Here is a 5,963-nt window from a genome sequence, read left to right as displayed (position 1 = left end):
TGCACCAATGATTCGCTTGGTCATAAGCCAGTTGTTTTATTAATGGCATTGCTTGTTCTGTATTCCCAAAAACTCTGGTAGCTGTTTGAATAAGCCTATCTACAAATTCAGCGTAAGATTCATTAGCTCCTTGTATTACCTTAGATAATTGACCTTGTAAACCTCCATGTCCTTGTAAAGTCTTCCATGCCCTAACTGCCTCTGCAGCAATTTGTGCGTATACGCCAGGAGCATATGCAATTTGTTGCTGCTGATCCTCATAAGGTCCCTTTCCTAACAACATATCTAGATTTCTCTGAGGATAACCAGCTACTGCATTTCGCCTAGCCATATCGTTGCAAAATTCCTCATTGGCAACCTTCCATAACAGGTATTGTCCTCCATTTAGCACAGCTTTACACATATTAGCCCAATCTGCTGGTGTCATGTTCAAGTTGTTAATGGATTCGACCATGCTTACAGTGAAGGGTGCTTGAGGACCATAGGTTGTTATAGCTTCTTTTAGCTGCTTCACTGTTTTGAAATTTAAAGCATGGTGAATTTGCTGCCCTCCTGCTTCAAATACAGGGCATGTTAATATTTGAGATCCTGTCTCAGGATCCCAACTATCAACTGTGGGGGTTGGGAGCCTCCCAGCATATGGAGGTGGTGCTGTTGGTTGGACACTTATGCCCTCTGGTGATAGAAAGGTGTTAGTAGCAGTCTCTTGTTGTAACTTTTCCCCTGATGGCTTTTTCTGCTCTAAACTTCCTTCCTCTGTCTGACTAGCTTGAAAGACCTTCTCTTTTACTTGAATCTTTTCCTCTTTCTCACTAACTTGAGAGACCTTCTCTTTTACTTGAATCAGTATGTCTTCTCCTTCCTCTACCTTTGTCTGAATTGAAGGCTTTGGACTAAGCAAACAAAATACGAACGTCCACAATGGCAATGTGCCAACTGGCAGAGTCCCTGGGCTGTTCTTTTCTATTCTTTTTAAATCTTCACCATGATGGTTCCATTGTGATATATTCAACAACTCCTCCTCAAAAAGCCATGGGCTACATTTTTGTATTGTATCAACGTATGCTCTGACTGCTCTTGATTTTACTGGGATGCCTCCTTCCTCTAACAATTTACTTAATACTCTTTCGGTTTGTTTTTTACTAATTTCTGATCCCATATTTCTACTATAATACAACCCAACAAGATGACGCCAAACAAAACCGAGACAGAATGAAATAAAAATGGAACAACAAAAAATCATTATAGCCTTTCTATCCTCCTGAAATGTGCATCCGTCCTTTCTCCCTATCTGTTCCTCAGACGTAAATAGTTTTTCCTCAGATGTGAGCGGTTTTTCTTCCATCTCACTCATCTCCAGGGACAGGCAACTTAAAACAAAAGTGAAACAAAACAAAAGAGGAATCTTAAAATGGCTACCCATCCTCTCACCCTGCCCTCAGGGGCGAGCAGTTTACCTTATCACTATTGGAGTTCTATTCAGACAATTATTGCCTGTGCCAATATCTTGAAGTAATTCCCCTATGTTTTTCTCTAGTAGTTTCAGAGTTTAAGGCTTTCCATTATATGGCCATGTACCCTAGCTGGTGACCTATGCTGGGTTCACAAAATCTGACTATTCCAATAACTTAAGAGTGAAAAAACACTCAAACACAGAGAAGTACCTTTTCAAAGTCTGTGATAGCTCTCTGACCTTAAGGGTCCGTAAGAGAGAGAACCACTGGAATTCTTTATTCTTATATAGGGGATGCATAAGGGGAGGTTCCATGGAACATTCTATCCCCAAAAGGGCAAAGAACAGGTGTGTAACTCAACCCCAGCAGGTGACGCCTATTCTGGAGCCACGCCTTGTTATCTGAACTGGGGTAACAAACGCCCAGGTTACTGCCATGCAATAATTGTAAAGAACCCTGGTGCATCAGGACTTAAAGGTGTCTGCATCCAGGGCAGCTCCCTGACACCATTAAGGTCTTTTATCCATTTTGAGTTCATTTTTCTACAGGGTGAGAGAGAGTGGTGTGGTTTTCAATCTACTATATGTGGGTATCCAGTTTTTGTTGCACTGTTCATTGAAGAGACTGTCTTTTCTGCAATTTATGTTTTTGGCTCCTTTGTCTAGAATCAGTTATCTAATGATGCATGAATTTGTTCATGGGTCCTCTATTCTGTTCTGTTGGTTTATATGCCTATTTTTATGCTAATACCATGCTGCTTTTGTTGTTGTGTTGCTAATATGTTTTGAAATGAAGTGGTATCTCCATCTTGTTCTTTCGGCTCTCAATTTCTTTGTCTGTTTGGGGTATTTTGTGCTGCCATATAATTTTCTTTTTCTAGATCTGTTAAGAAAGTCATTGGTAATTTGATGGGGATTATATTGATTTTGTAGATTGCTTTGGGTAGTATGGCTATTTTTAACAATATTAATTCTCACAGCCCATGAACTGGGACTTCTTTCCCCCTTCTAGTGTCTTCTTAAATTTCTTTCTATACTTTTTCATTATTTTCATTGAAAATAGTAATATAAGTGGACTTGAATCTTAAGAAATCTTAATAAACCTACCTTCTTGGTTAGGTTTATTCCTATGTGTTTTTATTATTATCTTCATTAGTATTAGTATTAGTATTATTGTAGCTGTCGTGAATTGCATTGCTTTTCTGATTTCTCAGTGAATTCTTTATTGGTGTGTAGAAAAACTGCTGACACTTGTATGTTGATTTTGTATTCTGCTACTTTACTAAATTTATTTATCAGTTCTAAGAGTCTTGTGGTGTAGTCTTTAACAATTTTCTAAGTAGAATTATATCATCACTGAACAGGGATAATTAGACTTCTTTTTTTTCCTACTTACATCCCCTTCATTTCTTTCTCTTGCCTAATTGATCTGGCTGAATTTTCTAGAATCATATTGAAATAAGAGTGGTGAGTTTGGACACCCTAGGTTGTTCCTAATCTTAGAGGAAATGCATTCAGGTTTTTCCCCATTCAGTATGATATTGACTATGGGTTTGTCATATATAGCTTTTAATATGTTGAAATATGATTCTTTTATAACTAATTTGCTCAAAACTTTTATCATGAAGTGATATTGAATTTTATCACAGGCCTTTACTACATCTGTTGAGATTATCTTATAGTTATCCTTGATTCTATTCCTATTCTGAATTACGGTATTGATTTGAAATGTTGAAACATCCTTGCATCCCTGAAATACACCAATTTGGTCATGGCATATGATTGTCTTAATGTGCTTTCCAATTCAATTTGCAAGTATTTAAAAAAAATTATTTAGTTGTAGATCGACCCAATACATTTATTTTATTTGTTTATTTTTATGTGGTGCCAGGGATCGAACCCAGTGCCTCACGCGTGCTAGGCAAGCACTCTACCACTGAACCACAATCCCAACCCCAATTTGCAAGTATTTTTTGGGGGATCTTCGCATCTATGTTCATCATGAATATTGGTCTATAGTATTGTGTGTGTGTGTGTGTGTGTGTGTCCTTATCAGGTTTTTGTAGCAGTGTAATACTAGCATCATTCTGAGTTTGGAAGGTCCTTTCCTTCCTATTTTATGGAATAGTTTGAGGAGCTTTAAAAGTCTGGTAAAATTCATCAGTGAATTCATCTTGTCCTGGGTTTTGTTGTTGTTGTTGGGAGATTTTATTACTTCTTCAATTTTGTTACTTGTTATCGATCTGTTTAAGTTTTTTGTATCTTCTTAGTTCAGTTTTGGTAGATCATATGTGTTCAGATATTTGTCCAGTTCTTCTACATTTTCCAATTTATTGGTTTAATAGTTTTAAAATATGCTAATTCTTTGAGTTGTTTTCCCTCTACTTGTTTTTTGTTGTTCTTGTTTTTCTAAGACCTTAAGATGAATTATTATGTATATTTATTTGAGATCTTTATTTTTAAAAAATTGTATATATATATGGTTGTTGATGGACTTTTATTTTATATTCATTTATTTATATGTGGTGCTGAGAATCAAACCCAATGCCTCACACAGGCTAGGCAAGTGCTGGACCACTGAGCTACAATCCTAGGCCAAGATCTTTATTTTTTGATGTGAACACTCACTAATTGCTATAAAATTCTTTTTTAGTATTGCTTTCTGTATATCTTACAGATTCTGGTATATTATGTTTCCATTTTTGTTTGATCATTTGTAATTTTTCAGTTTCCCCTCTGATTTCTTCAGTGACTCACTGTTCAAAATATATTGTTCCTGATCACAGTGGCTTACACTGTGATCCCAACTACTTAGGAGACTGAGGAACGAATATTGCAAATTTGAGTCCAGTCTCAGGAGTTTAGCAAGACCCTGTCTCAAAATAAAAAATGCTAGAAATGTAGTTAAGTGGCAAAAGTGCCTTGGTTTTAATCCCCAGTACCAGGCCTGCCCAAAAGAAGAAAAGGAAAAAAAAAAGTGGGTATTCAGTCTCCCTGTGCTTGTATAATTTCTACAGTTTCCTTTACTATTTGTTCAGTAGGCCTTTTACTTTTACCTGTCTTTTTTTCATTATTTTTTAATCTTTTCCTTTTTTTCCCCATTGTAGTGCTGAAGATTGAATTTAGGGCTTTATGCATTCTACACAGATGCTTTATCTCTGTGCTACATTCCCAGGCTTTACTACTTCTTCTTCTTCTTCTTTTTTAATTTGCAGGTTTTACCTTATTTAATATTATTTTAATTTGAGCCCATAATGATGAGAAGGAAGCATTGGTAATATAAGGAATACAAACCGTGAGCATAGTAATATAAGTGGACTTGAATCTTAATCTACTGGTTCCTTATCCCCCATATTGAGGATTAAACCCAGTGGTGTTTTACCACTGAGCTATTTCCCAGCCCTTTTTGTTTTTATTTTGAGATGGTGTCTCTCTGTTGCCAAGGCTAACCTCAAATTTGTGCTCCTCCTTCCTCATCATCCAGAATTACTGGAATTATAGCCATGAGCAACTGTACCTGGCTTTTCAATCCACATCTGTATAGGTTTGTACAAAAGCTGAGCCTTAGTAAATTCAACACATGCAACATTTTAAATAATCATTATTAGAGGTGATTTTGCACAAGTATTGAATCTTTAAAATTTTTTTTTTTTTTAGATTTTGATAGAACTTTATTTTATTTATTTACATGTGGTGCTGAGAATTGAACCCAGTGCCTCATACATGCCAGGAAAGCATGCTACTGCTGAGCTCTAGCCCCAGACCCACAATTATTCAATCTTAATACAAATTACTAACCAAGATGTAGAATTCCTGACATAACTGACCTCATTATATTTTCCAGTTTGATGAAAGGCACCAAACTGACATCCTTCATAATTTAGGTACACTTTGCTAACAATGGTTTCAAATTGTATCTACATTTAAAAAAGAAATTCTTTAGCAAGAGTTATATGCTAATAGTTTCTTGTATTCAGTATCGTGAATTAGAATTCTTTATGCAGCTTGTACATAATAAAGCACAATTTTTAACCATTTATTTGGACCTATTTTTTTCGTCTGTTAGTCGTAGGGTCTCTGGTCTAATGCCTAGGTCCTTTGAATCCACTTCAAGTTGATTTTTGCGCATGGTGAGAGATAGGGGTTTAGTTTCATTTTGCTGCATATGGATTTCCAGTTTTCCCAGCACCATTTGTTGAAGAAACTATCATTTTTCCAATGTGTGTTTTTGGCACCTTTGTCTAGTATGAGATAACTGTATTTATCTGGGTTTGTCTCTGTGTCTTCTATTCTGTATTATTGGTATGCATGTCTACTGTAGTACCAATACCATGCCATATTCTGGGTCTCTTATTTTTCCAAATGAATTTCATGATTGCTTTTTCTGTATCTATAAGGAATGACACTGGGATTTTAATTGGAATCTCATTGAATCTGTATAGCGCTTAAGTTCCAGGATATATAAAGAACTCAAAAAACACCAAAAAAAAAAAAAAAAAAAAAAAAAAAA

The 5,963-nt window shown here is 35.9% G+C and overlaps 1 protein-coding gene across 19 annotated transcripts in view; it reads left to right on the top strand.

Annotated features, from left to right (window-relative positions):
• Window positions 1–5,963, top strand: part of Baz2b (bromodomain adjacent to zinc finger domain 2B) — a 362,220-nt gene that overhangs the window by 109,151 nt on the left and 247,106 nt on the right. The window lies entirely within an intron of this gene.

This window comes from Marmota marmota, unplaced genomic scaffold (genome assembly GCF_001458135.2).
Source record: "Marmota marmota marmota unplaced genomic scaffold, marMar, whole genome shotgun sequence".
In the NCBI taxonomy this organism is placed as follows: domain Eukaryota; kingdom Metazoa; phylum Chordata; class Mammalia; order Rodentia; family Sciuridae; genus Marmota; species Marmota marmota.
This window is presented reverse-complemented; position numbering and strand designations above follow the sequence as displayed.